Source organism: Oncorhynchus gorbuscha, linkage group LG02 (genome assembly GCF_021184085.1).
Source record: "Oncorhynchus gorbuscha isolate QuinsamMale2020 ecotype Even-year linkage group LG02, OgorEven_v1.0, whole genome shotgun sequence".
Lineage (NCBI taxonomy): Eukaryota > Metazoa > Chordata > Actinopteri > Salmoniformes > Salmonidae > Oncorhynchus > Oncorhynchus gorbuscha.
In genome coordinates, this window is record NC_060174.1 from 80,301,591 (window position 1) to 80,316,331 (window position 14,741).

The 14,741-nt window shown below is 40.9% G+C and overlaps 1 protein-coding gene across 1 annotated transcript in view; it reads left to right on the forward strand.

Moving 5' to 3' along the window:
* The first annotated feature begins 869 nt into the window (after positions 1 to 869).
* The window catches only part of LOC124010693 (cytospin-B-like), a 107,544-nt gene continuing 93,672 nt past the window's right edge, over positions 870 to 14,741 (forward strand). The window contains exon 1 of the mRNA XM_046323372.1: positions 870 to 983. The gene's annotated coding sequence lies outside the window, so the exon portion shown is untranslated. The remainder of the gene's footprint in view (positions 984 to 14,741) is intronic.

The following is a 14,741-nucleotide window of genomic DNA, read 5'->3' on the forward strand; positions in this document are numbered from 1 at the left end:
CCCATCTATCTACCTCATTCCATTTACATTTACATTTACATTTAAGTCATTTAGCAGACGCTCTTATCCAGAGCGACTTACAAATTGGTGCATTCACCTTATGACATCCAGTGGAACAACCACTTTACAATAGTGCATCTAAATATTTTAAGGGGGGGGGGGGGTGAGAAGGATTACTTTATCCTATCCTAGGTATTCCTTAAAGAGGTGGGGTTTCAGGTGTCTCCGGAAGGTGGTGATTGACTCCGCTGTCCATTCCCATACTGTATTTATTTATTTGGCTCCTTTTGCATCACAGTATCTCTACTTGCACATCCATCTTTTGCACATCTACCATTCCAGTGTTTAATTGCCGTATTGTAATTTTTTCGCCACCATGGCCTATTTATTGCCTTATTTGACCTTATTTGCACTCACTGTATATAGACTTTGTTTTATTTATTTTTTACTGTATTATTGACTATGTTTTGTTCATTCCATGTGTAACTCTGTGTTGTTGTATGTGTCGAACTGCTATGCTTTATCTTGGCCAGGTCGCAGTTGCAAATGAGAACTTGTTCTCAACTAGCTTACCTGGTTAAATAAAGGTTAAATAAAAAATTGTTACGTGCATCAGCGCTTCATGGGACTCACCTGGAGTCTATTACTTATTGATTGCCTCCTCTATATTTGTCACTTCCTCAGTTTCTTCCCCGTGTCTACATTAGTGTCGTTTTGTTCCCCCGTCCAGACGCTGTTCTTGTTTTGTTATATGTCCTTTTGTCCATTAAATTTTCACTCCCTGTACTTGCTTCTCGTCTCCCAGTGTCTGTCCTCACAGACTGTATGTTGTATGTGTGTCTTATAGCTGAAGAGAGCCAGTAGTGATGACACCCTGGCCAAGCCTGCCCTGGGGACAGTAGCCACAGGCTCCCGAATGAAGAAGACTGTCACTACAGGGGCCATCTCTGACCTGGCCGACGCGAGACCTCGCAGCCTCTCAGGTAGGGGACCATAGACCATAGGGCTGGCAGTTAGCCTAGTGGTTAGAGTGTTGGGCCAGTAACTGAAATGTTGCTGGATCAAATCCCTGAGCTGCCAAGGAAAAAAACTCTCGTTCTGCCCCTGAACAAGGCAGTTAACCTGCTGTTCCCAGGCCGTCATTGTAAATAAGAATTTGTTCTTAACTGACTTGCCTAAATAAAGGTAACATTTTAAAAATAGATCAGTACACACAGACCACACACACAAGACTCATCATAATTGTTTATGGTTAAATTCAAATGTATTATTTATGCAATGTATTCATAGTGAAATAACAACTTAACTTATCGCATTTTTTCTAATCTTATCTACTACTACTACTACTACAACAATGTAATTCAACATGGGTACAGTGCATTCACATTACTTCATTAGAAAAGAGCCACTGATTTTAGAACTCACACCCAAGCCTTTCTCTTCTCTTCTTGTATGAGTCACTGTCACTCTGTAAAAGAGAAACCTGTGCCTCACCTCCTTGTACAAGTCGACCAGGCGGCTCTGCTTCTGCTCAGGGAGGTGCTGGCTGTGCTCAAGGATCATAGCCATGTGTCTGAGCTGATACGTCCAGTACGGCTCGCACTGACAGAGACCCGGGCCATTTGCCTCCATCTGTGCTATGCATGCCATTCATGGTCCAGCCTGTACATATTGCTGGATATACAGATGTAGGATCTTAATTTAATCACACTTTTGTAGTGTATTCAAGGTTTAAAAAGGCTTCTAAAGTTTGTAATTTCCACTTTAAATGTCAGACTTGATTTACCCTAATGGAAAATGTATTAACCCCTACAAAAAAAATCCAATAATTATAATCCACATAATAGTTCACATTTTTTGTTGCTGCAGGATTATATTCCTGCCATAGCAAATTGGCTCAAATTAAGATCTGTGGCCTCCTGAGTGGTGCATTGATCTAAGGCACTGTATCGCAGTTCTAGTCCTGCCACTAGAGATTCTGGGTTTGAGGCCAGGCTCTGTCACAGCCGGCCGCGACCGGGAGACTGATGGGGTGGCACACAATTGGCCCAGCGTCGTCTGGGTTAGGGTAGGGTTAGACCAGCAGGGATGTCCTTGTCCCATCACGCATTAGCGACTCCTGTGGCGGGCCCGGCGCAGTGCATGCTGACACAGTCGCCAGGTGTACGGTGTTTCCGCTGACACATTGGTGCAGCTGGCTTGGTTGGATTATGTTTCGGAGGACGCACGACTTTCGACCTCCGGCTCTCCCGAGTCCGTACGGGAGTTGCAGCAATGAGACAAGACTGTAACTACCGATTGGATACCACGAAATTAGGGAGAAAAAGGGCTAAAAAATAAAGTAATTAAAACTGGATCAATCATAGCAAAAGCCAATCAGACTTGTAGTCCTGGGGTTGTTGCCACCAAAACGGAGTTCCAATCAACATTTACGGCTAACTACTAAACATTCTAAACTTAAACATTCCATTGAAGTTGTTCTATTCAATTGTGATATCATCTTATTCAAATATCAGTGTATTCGTATGATTTAGAATCACCATGGAAATGAAATAGAATGGTTTTAAATCAACACTGACTCTGAGCAACAAACATTCAAAATTCAAACATTCTATCATGCTTGGTTTGATAGATGTGGTAAAAAAGTCAATGGAATGCAGACCGTTCCATTGACCAGATTGGCGCACATTCAACAAATCTGATCTAACTAAGTGGATAATTGTCAAATCTGTCTTGATTTATGTGTTGTAACAGACCCACAATGTGGTTACTTAAGTCTGATTTGGAAATATTTGGCTGTTTTTGCTGCATAAAATGTTGACGTTTTCAGGATTAGAAGAAGTGACTGCTAAATGCCAACTCCTGTTCATATACAGTGGGGCAAAAAAAGTATTTAGTTAGCCACCAATTGTGAATGTTCTCCCACTTAAAAATATGAGAGAGGCCTGTAATTTTCATCATAGGTACACTTCAACTATGACAGACAAAATTAGGAGAAAAATTCCAGAAAATCACATTGTAGGATTTTTAATGAATTTATTTGCAAATTATGGTGGAAAATAAGTATTTGGTCACCTACAAACAAGCAAGATTTCTGGCTCTCACAGACCTGTAACTTCTTCTTTAAGAGGCTCCTCTGTCCTCCACTACCTGTATTAATGGCACTTGTTTGAACTTGTTATCAGTATAAAAGACACCTGTCCACAACCTCAAACAGTCACACTCCAAACTCCACTATGGCCAAGACCAAAGAGCTGTCAAATTACACCAGAAACAAAATTGTAGACCTGCACCAGGCTGGGAAGACTGAATCTGCAATAGGTAAGCAGCTTGGTTTGAAAAAATCAACTGTGGGAGCAATTATTAGGAAATGGAAGACATACAAGACCACTGATAATCTCCCTCTATCTGGGGCTCCACGCAAGATCTCACCCCGTGGGGTCAAAAATCACCCCGGCAAGCAAAAATCCCAGAACCACACGGGGGGACCTAGTGAATGACCTGCAGAGAGCTGGGACCAAAGTAACAAAGCCTACCATCAGTAACACACGACACCGCAGGGACTCAAATCCTTCAGTGCCAGACGTGCCCCCCTGCTTAAGCCAGTACATGTCCAGGCCCGTCTGAAATTTGCTAGAGAGCATTTGGATGATCCAGAAGAAGATTGGGAGAATGTCATATGGTCAGATTAAACCAAAATATAACTTTTTGGTAAAAACTCAATTCGTCGTGTTTGGAGGACAAAGAATGCTGAGTTGCATCCAAAGAACACCATACCTACTGTGAAGCATGGGGGTGGAAACATCATGCTTTGGGGCTGTTTTTCTGCAAAGGGACCAGGACGACTGATCCGTGTAAAGGAAAGAATGAATGGGGCCATGTATCATGAGATTTTGAGTGAAAACCTCCTTCCATCAGCAAGGGCATTGAAGATTAAACGTGGCTGGGTCTTTCAACATGACAATGATCCCAAACATGTGTGAAGACTTACAGAAAACGTTTGACCTCTGTCATTGCCAACAAAGGGTATATAACAAAGTATTGAGATAAACTTTTGTTATTGACCAAATACTTATTTTCCACCATAATTTGCAAATAAATTCATTAAAATCCTACAATGTGATTTTCTGGAATTCTTTCTTCTCATTTTGTCTGTCATAGTTGAAGTGTACCTATGATGAAAATGACAGGCCTCATCTTTTTAAGTGGGAGAACTTGCACAATTGGTGGCTGACTAAATACTTTTTTGCCCCACTGTAAGCTAGTTAGCATAGCTAGCATAGCTAGCATACAGAAATTGGTGATGTTGGTAAATCATTTTAAACTGTAATGCAGTTGACTGGTGACGATGACATGAACATGTGTTGGATTTGACTTCCATACAAGCATTATACTCCGATTTCTACCTCAACAGTGTGAAGTACACGGAGACAGTGCATTCAGAAGGTATTCAGACCCCTTGACCTTTTCCACATTTTGTTACGTTACAGCCCTTTTCTAATATTAATTCAATAATTTTTTCCCCCTTATCAATCTAACACAATACCTGATAATGACAAAGCAAAAACAGGTTTGTACAAAATTGAGCAAATGTATATAAGAAACTGAAATATCACATTTACATAAGTATTCAGACCCTTTACTCAGTACTTTTTTGAAGCACCTATTACAGCGATTACGCTACAAACTTGACACACCTTAATTTGGGGAGTTTCTCCCATTCTTCCCTGCAGATCCTCTCAAGCTCTGTCAGGTTGGATGGGGAGCATCGCTGCACAGCTATTTTCAGGTTTCTCTCCAGTGATGTTTGATCGGGTTCAAGTCCGGGCTCTGGCTGGGTCACTCAAGAACATTCAGAGACTTGTATCAAAAACACTCCTGAGTTGTCTTGGCTGTGTGCCTAGGTTCATTGTCCTGTTGGAAGGTGAACCTTTGCCCCAGTCTGAGGTCCTGAGCACTCTGGAGCAGGATCTATCTTTCATTTGCTACGTTCATCTTTCCCTCAATCCTAACTAGTCTCCCAGTCCCTGCTGCTGAAAAACATTGTCACAGCATGATGCTGCCACCACCATGCTTCACCGTAGGGATGGTGCCAGGTTTCTTCCAGACATGACACTTGGCATTCAGGCCAAAGAGTTCAATCTTGGTTTCATCAGACCAGAGAATCTTGTTTCTCATTGTCTGAGAGTCCTTTAGGTGCCTTTTGGCAAACTCCAAGCGGGCGTCATGTGCCTTTTACTGAGGAGTTGCTTCCGTCTGGCAAGGCTACCATAAAGGCCTGATTGGTGGAGTGCTGCAGAGATGGTTGTCCTTCTGGAAGTTTCTCACATCTCCACAGAGGAACTCTGGAGCTCTTTCAGAGTGACCATCGGGTTCTTGGTCACCTCCCTGACCAAGGCCCTTCTCCCCCCCGATTACTCAGCTTGGCGGCCAGCTGTAGGAAGAGTTTTGGTGGTTCAAACTTCTTCCATTTAAAAATGATGGAGACCACTGTGTTCTTGGGGACCTTCAATGCTGCAGACATTTTTTGGTACCATTCCCCAGACCTGTGCCTTGACACAATCATGTCTCGGAGCTGTACAGACAATTATTTTGACCTCATGGCTTGGTTTTTGCTCTGACATGCACTGTCAACTGTGGGACCTTATATAGACAGGTGTGTGCCTTTCCAAATCATGTCCAATCAATTGAATTTACCACAGGTGGACTCCAATCAATTTGTAGAAACATCTCAAGGATGATCAATGGGAACAGGATGCACCTGAGCTCAGTTTCGAGTCTCATAGCAAGGGTCTGAATACTTATGTAAATAATGTATTCTGTTTTTTATTTGTAATAAATTAGCAACATTTTCTAAACCTGTTTTCGCTTTGTCATTACAGGGTATTATGTATTTAATACATTTTAGAATAAGGCTAAAACATAACAACATGTGTCTGAATAGTTTCTGAATGCATTGTAAACAATAGCCTAAATGTAGGGTACTTTTGCTGGGGAGCAATGAGGAGATTTGAGATCTTTCCCCCGTGGCCCTTTTCCCCACGAGTTTCCATGGCAATTCCATTGTTGTGGTCGAGTTCGATTTACCTCTTTACCCCATCTATTGTTGATATTGCACCACAATCACAGTTCCCTTTTACTTCCTCTTTTATTGTTAACCTTTCAAAACAATTTTCCACCTGAAAATAAAATTTCAACTCTGGGTCCTTCCTACATAGAGTAAATGAATGGCCAAGTATCAATATTATTCTGATATATCACTGCTTCCTATCAAATATTGTAGTTGGCTTCTTATATGCTCAGTCGCCTGTCTGTGTGAAATAATCACACACAGTGCGGTGACGTACAGGTCAAAAGTTTGGACACTCATTCAAGGGTTTTTCTTTATTTTTTACTATTTTCTGCATTGTAAGGAGCAATAGTGAATATGTTAAAACTATGAAATAACACATGGAATTATGTAGTAACCAAAAAAGTGTTAAACAAATCAAAACAGATTTTAGATTCTTCAAAGTAGCTACCCTTTGACTTGATGACAGCTTTGCACACTCTTGGCATCCTCTCAACCAGCTTCACCTGGAATGTTTTTCCATCAGTTTTGAAGCAGTTCCCACATATGCTGAGCACTTGTTGGCTGCTTTTCCTTCACTCTGCAGTCAAACTCGTCAACCATCTCAATTGGGTTAAGGTTGGGTGATTGTGGAGGCCAGGCCATCTGATGTAGAACTTCATCACTCTCCTTGATCAAATAGCATTTACACAGTCTGGAGGTGTGTTGGGTCATTGTCCTGTTGAAAAACAAATGATAGTCCCACTAAGCGCAAACCAGATGGGATGGCGTATCGCTGCAGAATGCTGTGGTAGCCATGCTGGTTAAGTGTGCCTTGAATTCTAGATAAATCACTGACATACCCTAACACCATCACACCTCCTACTCCATGCTTCACGGTGGGAAACACACATGCGGAGATCATCTGTTCACCTACTCTGCATCTCCCAAAGACCCAGCGGTTGGAACCAAAAATCTCAAATTTGGACTTATCAGACCAAAGGACAGATTTCTACCGATCTAATATCCATTGCTTGTGTTTCTTGGCCCATGCAAGTCTCTTCTTCTTATTGGTGTCCTTTAGTAGTGGTTTCTTTGCAGCAATTTGATCATGAAGGCCGGATTCACACAGTCTCCTCTGAACAGTTGATGTTGAGATGTGTCTGTTACTTGAACTCTGTGAAGCATTTATTTGGGCTGCAATTTCTGAGGATGGTAACTCTAATGGACTTATCCTCTGCAGCAGAGGTAACTCTGGGTCTTCTTTTCCAAGGCAGTCCTCATGAGAGCCAGTTTCATCATAGCGCTTGATGGTTTTTGCGACTGCTCTTGAAGAGACTTTCAAAGTTCTTAACGTTGCGCATTGACTGACCTTCATGTCTTAAAGTAATGATGGACTGTTGTTCCTCTTTGCTTATTTGAACTGTTCTTGCCATAATATGGACTTGGTCTTTTACCAAATAGGGTTATCTTGTATATACCAACCCTACCTTGTCACAACACAATTGATTGGCTGAAACGCATTAAGTAGGAAAGAAATTCCACAAATGAACTTTTAACAAGGCACACCTGTTAATTTAAATGCATTCCAGGTGAAGCTGGTTGAGAGAATGCTAAGAGTGTGCAAATTTGTTGTCATCAAGGCAAATGGTGGCTACTTTGAAGAATCTCAAATATTACATATATTTTGATTTGTTTAACACTTCTTTGGTTATGTGTTATTTCATAGTTTTGATGTCTTCACTATTATTCTACAATATAGAAAACCCTTGAATGAGTAGGTGTGCCAAAACTTTTGACTGGTACTGTAAGTATTCAAATCAAATCAAATGTATTTATATAGCCCTTCTTACATCAGCTGATATCTCAAAGTGCTGTACACAAACCCAGCCCAAAGCCCCAAACAGCAAGCAATGCAGGTGTAGAAGCACGGTGGCTAGGAAAAACTCTCTAGAAAGGCCAAAACCTAGGAAGAAACCTAGAGAGGAACCAGGCTATGAGGGGTAGCCAGTCCTCTTCGGGCTGTGCCGGGTGGAGATTATGACAGAACATGGCCAAGATGTTCAAATGTTAATAAATGACCAGCATGGTCAAATAATAATAATCACAGTAGTTTTCGAGGGTGCAGCAAGTCAGCACCTCAGGAGTAAATGTCAGTTGGCTTTTCATAGCCGATCATTAAGAGTATCACTACCGCTCCTGCTGTCTCTAGAGAGTTGAAAACAGAAGGTCTGGGACAGGTAGCACGTCCGGTGAACAGGTCAGGGTTCCATAGCCGCAGGCAGAACAGTTGAAACTGGAGCAGCAGCACGGCCAGGTGGACTGGGGACAGCAAGGAGTCATCATGCCAGGTAGTCCTGAGGCATGGTCCTAGGGCTCAGGTCCTCCGAGAGAGAGAAAGAAAGAGAGAATTAGAGAGAGCATTCCTAAATTCACACAGGACACCAGGTATGACAGGAGAAGTACTCCAGATATAACAAACTGACCCTAGCCCCCCGACACAAACTACTGCAGCATAAATACTGGAGGCCGAGACAGGAGGGGTCAGGAGACACTGTTCACACTGGAGACCTGATTCACACCTGAGTCAATGCTTTGTTGAAATACCGTAGGCAGCGATTACAGCTGTAAATCTTTCTGGATGAGTCTCTAAGAGTTTTCCACACCTGGATTGTGCAATATTTACCCATCAAAATTCTTCAAGGCTGTTGATCATTGCTAGAAAACCATTTTCAGGTCTTGCCATAGATTTTCAAGTAGATTAGGGTCAAAACTGTAACTCGGCCACTCAGGAACATTCACTGTCTTCTTGTTAAGCAACTCCAGTGCAGATTTGGCTTTGTGTTTTAGGTTATTGTCCTGCTGAAAGGTGAATTAATTTTCCAGTGTCTGCTGGAAAGCAGACTGACTGAACCAAGTTTTCCTCTAGGATTTAGCCTGTGCTTAGCTCCATTCCGTTTATTTTTTTCCTGAAAAACTCCCTAGTACTTAACAATTACAAGCATGCCCATAACATGATACCACCACCACTATGCTTGACAATATGGAGAGTGGTACTCGTGTTTTATTTGCCCCAAACATAACACTTTGTATTCAGGACAAAATGTTAATTGCTTTGCCAATTTTTTTGCAGTATTACATTACGACTGCCTTGTTGCAAACAGGATGCATGTTTTGGAATATTTTTATTTCCTCTGTCAATTACGTTAGTATTGTGGAGTAACTACAATGTTGTTGATCCATCCTCCGTTTTCTCCTATCACAGCCATTAAAAACTCTGTAACTGTTTGGCCTCAAGTCACCATTGGCCTCATGGTGAAAACCATGAGCAGTTTCCTTCCTCTCCAGCAACCGACGCCTGTATCTTTGTAGTGACTGTATGTATTTACACACCATCTAAAGTGTAATTAATAACTTCACCATGCCCAAAGGAAATATTCAATTTCTGCTTTTTACATTTTTTGTAATAGGTGCCCTTCTTTGCGAGGCATTAGAAAACCTCCCTGGTCTTTGGGGTTGAATCAGTGTTTGAAATTCACTACTCGACTGACGGACCTTACTATAACAATACAGGGCGAGACCCAGATGCAGACACGGGAGGCAGATGGTTTGAGTCTCTGATATGTATTATAATCCAAGGGGCAGGCAAGAGACAGGTCATGGATAGGCGAAAGATTAGAAACCAGGTCAGAGTCCAGGAGGTACAGAGTGACAGGCAGGCAAAATGGTCAGGCAGGTGGGCTCAGAATCAAGTCAGGCAAGGGTCAAAACTGGGAGGACTAGAAAAACAGAGATAAGGAAAAAGCAGGCGCACTGAAAAACACGCTGGTTTATTTGACAAGACGAACTGGCAACAGACAAACAGAGAACACAGGAATAAATACCCAGTGACTAATGGGGAAAACAGGTGACACCTGAAGATGGGTGGAGATAATCATAAAGGAAGGTGAAAAAGTTCAGGGCGTGACACTTACAGATTATTGTATATGTGGGGTACAGAGATGAGGTAGCCATTCAAAAATAATTTTAAACACTATTATTGTACACAGAGTGAGTCCATGTAACTTATGTGACTTCTTAAGCAAATTTGTACTCCTGACCTTATTTAGGCTTGTCATAACAAAGGGGTTGAATACTTATTGACTCAAGACATTTCAGCTTTTAATTTTTAAGTCATTTGTAAAATTAAAACATAATTACACTTTGACATTATGAAGTATTGTGTGGAGGCTAGTGGAAAAAAAATCGAAATTTAAACCATTTTAAATTCAGGCTGTAACACTAAAAAATGGGGAAAAGATCAAGGGGTGTGAATACTTTCTGAGGGCATGGGGTTATAGGGTGAGATGTCCCCTGATGGACACTAGAGGGCCATAGATCATCACTCTGATTTGCCTAACTGCTCAAGGTCCAGAACACAAGCCGCCACTTTCCCCAAAATCCCCTCTTTATTTTCCATAACTGTTCTATGTCTCGCTGGCCTGTTGGGATGCAGGTAGTTGTCTTATGACTCTTAATGTTTCTGGGGCAAAACCTGACACAGTGAGTGGACATTCTTATCGTCTGCCCCTCTAACAACCCCTGATTAGCTCTCTGAACTGTGGCCATTTCTTCTGTCATGATACAGAAATTAGGACTTATTTTTCAATAGCAGCTATAATGGAAAGGAAAAGAATGCTCATCATTGTTCTCTTTTGAGAGATTTTAATTATTTTGATGTTTTACTGTGCGTGCGTGTGTGTGTGTGTGTGTGTGTGTGTGTGTGTGTGTGTGTGTGTGTGTGTGTGTGTGTGTGTGTGTGTGTGTGTGTGTGTGTGTGTGTGTGTGTGTGTGTGTGTGTGTGTGTGTGTGTGTGTGTGTTAGGGATTGTCAGTCAGTCAGTCAGTCACATGGGTGAAAATGAGGCGCTGGAACAAAAGAACACCCAGTGCTCAGTATGTTTGACTGAGTTGACTGTGTTTGAACCTCAACAACAACTTCAGCAAATTAACCCGATACTCTGTCATTGTGACAGTATAATACTGTAACTATCACACATTCACCCACAGGACACATACTGGACACATCAATCATGAAGATAGATCTCTCAATTACAGCAGTTATCCATTTTAGGCTGCATTTTCTAAACATTTCGGCTATTTTACTTTGTTCAGACTTTTGTTCATCACAGTTAAACCAGGCTCCACTCCTCTAATTAATTTGTGTGAATAACAAACTAAACACTTAGGCCTAGCTGTTATATAAACCCTGTCTGTGTTTTGACTGAACTAAGCATAAGGTCTTTGAAAGTAGAATTAAAAAGTGGAATGTTTGATTGTTTACAGGGTCCCAGTCTGAAGTATGTTGTTGCTGCTGATGCTCCGTCAGAGGAGGTTACTTCTTTATACAGCCTGCTGTTGTTTAGTCTGCTGCCTGTCTGTCTTTGCTGCTGTTTTTGCTTGGCTGGCTGCTCATTTCAACAGAAAACGTGTAGGTGCGTGTGTGCATGTGCTGTGCCTACCCTCCAGTGTGGGTGTGGCTGGCCAGGCAGAGCATAACTGAATTAACTGAGCAATATTTAGTCTTACAATGTGGAGGAATGCTGTGCTATTTCATGGGTTTGGCAGCATTGTGTGTGAATACCACTGAATAGGGTGGAGCAGCCAGGGGCTGATCACACTAGGCCTACTTTAACTATCTCTGACTGACTGGCTGACTTTACCTCAGGTTAAGGTTGGTAGAACTCAGTAGACTTGTTTTTCTGCTTCAGCTCTAGCTGTTCCTACTGTACTGTATACGTTGGGTGTGTTCTGAATTCCATACATACAGGTTTGAGTCATATACGATGGGGCAAAAAAGTATTTAGTCAGCCACCAATTGTGAATGTTCTCCCACTTAAAAATATGAGAGAGGCCTGTAATTTTCATCACAGGTACACTTCAACTATGACAGACAAAATGGGGGGAAAAAATCCAGAAAATCACATTGTAGGATTTTTAATGAATTTATTTGCAAATTATGGTGGAAAATAAGTATTTGGTCACCTACAAACAAGCAAGATTTCTGGCTCTCACAGACCTGTAACTTCTTCTTTAAGAGGCTCCTCTGTCCTCTACTCGTTTCCTGTATTAATGGCACCTGTTTGAACTTGTTATCAGTATAAAAGACACCTGTCCACAACCTCAAACAGTCACACTCTGTATAATGATGAATCCCGTTAGATCATGCTTGCCTCTTTGTCTGTGATGAATTACACGTGTTAAAGTATATTAATGGCTTCCCGAATACCTGGACATACAGTACCAGTCAAAGGTTTGGACACACCTACTCATTCAAAGGTTTTTCTTTATTTTTACTATTTTCTACATTGTAGAATAATAGTAAAGACATCAAAACTTTGATATAACACATATGGAATCATTTGTTTAACACCCCAAAAGTGTTTAACAAATTAAAATAGATTTTAGATTCTTCATAGCGCTTGATGGTTTTTGTGACTGAACTTTCTTGAAATGTTCCCGCATTGACTAATCTTCATGTCTTAAAGTAATGATGGACTGTCATCCCTCTTTGCTTATTTGAGCTGTTCTTGCCATAATATGGACTTGGTCTTTTACCAAATAGGGCTATCTTCTGTATACCAACCCTACCTTGTCACAACACAACTGATTGGCTGAAACGCATTAAGAAGGAAAGAAATTCCACAAATTAACTTATGCATTCCATGTGACTACCTCATGAAGCTGGTTGAGAGAATGCCAAGAGTGTGCAAAGCTGTCAGCAAGGCAAATAGTAGCTACTTTGAAGAATATCTCGTATAAAATATTTGTTTAACATATTTTTGGTTAATACATGATTCCATATGTGTTATTTCATAGTTTTGATGTCTTCACTATTATTCTACAATATAGAAAATAGTACAAATAAAGAAAAACCCTTGAATAAGTAGGTGTGTGCAAACTTTTGACTGGTACTGTGTATGACCAAGGACATTCCAGATTTCTGCTAGTGATGAATTGTTGGTAGGCCTAACCATCAGTTTGGTTCTGTTTTGAATCAGCTGTGTCAGTAGTATATTTGTGAAGAATAGCTTCATCCAACAAACCTCAACAAATAGTAGGCCTACAGTTAGTATTGGACGGACATAGATTTGTGTACAGTAACCATATTGTCTTAGCATTTCCCTTTTAAAATCCCACTGTGGTAGCAGACTAGCAGTGTTTGTTTATCGAGCCTCATCCACACAGTGTTTGCTAATTGCTAATTCACATCTCTCTTTAGTTCTGTTGTATGGAGGAAAACATTTTCTCCATTTAACAAAGGTCTTCTGGGAGCTGAGTGAAAGTGTGAAACCAAGCAAAAAGTGTTGTGCAGAATATTATTCTCAAGTTGTCACACAATGAATCCCTGATTGGCTTTTAAATGTATCAAGGAGCTTTAATTAAATAATTTTGTTTTGAAGGTTTTCACACCACAGGATAGAAATGAGATTTGTATATTTTGTGTCCTGCCTGTATAATGTTTTAATTAGGCAACTTCCTAAATAATTCCTTACTATTCAGCTTCCAGTCCAATGTTAGAGGGACGGATTTGTTTAGATTAACACTTGAAAAGCACTCTGCAGCTTAAGGATGAGTGCACCGAATACACTTAGCCTTGTTATGTAATCGCAAGCTGCACCAGTCTATTCCCCCAGGAAAAGATGTTGTAGTCAAAATAAGCTAAGTTGGCCTTTATATAAAGGTTATTTTGCACCCTTATCTCTTTTAGATAAAAAGCAGCAGTGTGAGAGATGTTGTATTCTCCAGAGACAGATGGGGTATTTTTTTTACCTACAGGGATTTCATGTTTGAGTTTGTACTTGCATCAACCAAACCGAATCGTTTATGTGTCCAACAGGGAAAAGACAGAGGATTTCAGCTGACTAGTGCCCTAACATACTTAATTAGTGGGTAGAAGACGTTCACTGCACTTAGCTAACTCAGAGATAGACCAACATGGATGAATAGAGATCGAGAAAGAGTCATCATGTTATTGGCTACATTGTATAGCTGGGGATGATAAACTGAAAATTATAGACACCGACCATACGGATGACTTATCGCAGGCAGAGATGTGGTAGAGAAATGTGAAGTTTGAAATGAAATAAGTTTGCTAATATGGTGATTATTAATGATTGATGGCTACAACCATCAAAGTCGTAGTAGTAAGAGTTTAAAGGATAATTTAAAACACTGTGGTGCACATTAATGTTATAAACTTATCACTCTGTTTATTCATCAATTCAGGCAATGTATTGCAATATGGATTTTTGTCCATATCGCCAAGCTCCACTACATTGGCTATAGCATGAGCTATAGCATGACTATTATCCAGTCTAACAATCACTCAAGTCAACAACTAGAATGGACCTATCATGAGCACATGCTTAGCATACTCCCCTCAGCAGGCTGTATTGTGTTGTGTTCTATGTGTCTATGTGTCTATCTGCCTCCTTCACACCAGTGAATACCTGTTGAGACAGATTAACCTGACAGTCAGTGGACAGGTCAGGCAGGTCTGAAGAAAAAATCCCATTAGGCATGATCATGTGATGAAGGAGTGTTAGCCTAGTCAACCATGTATACAACCTGGGTTGACAATTGAGGCCTACATAATGGTTATGATATAATGATGGTGGTTGAAAGGCTGTTGAAAGGCTGTTTCTCAATAT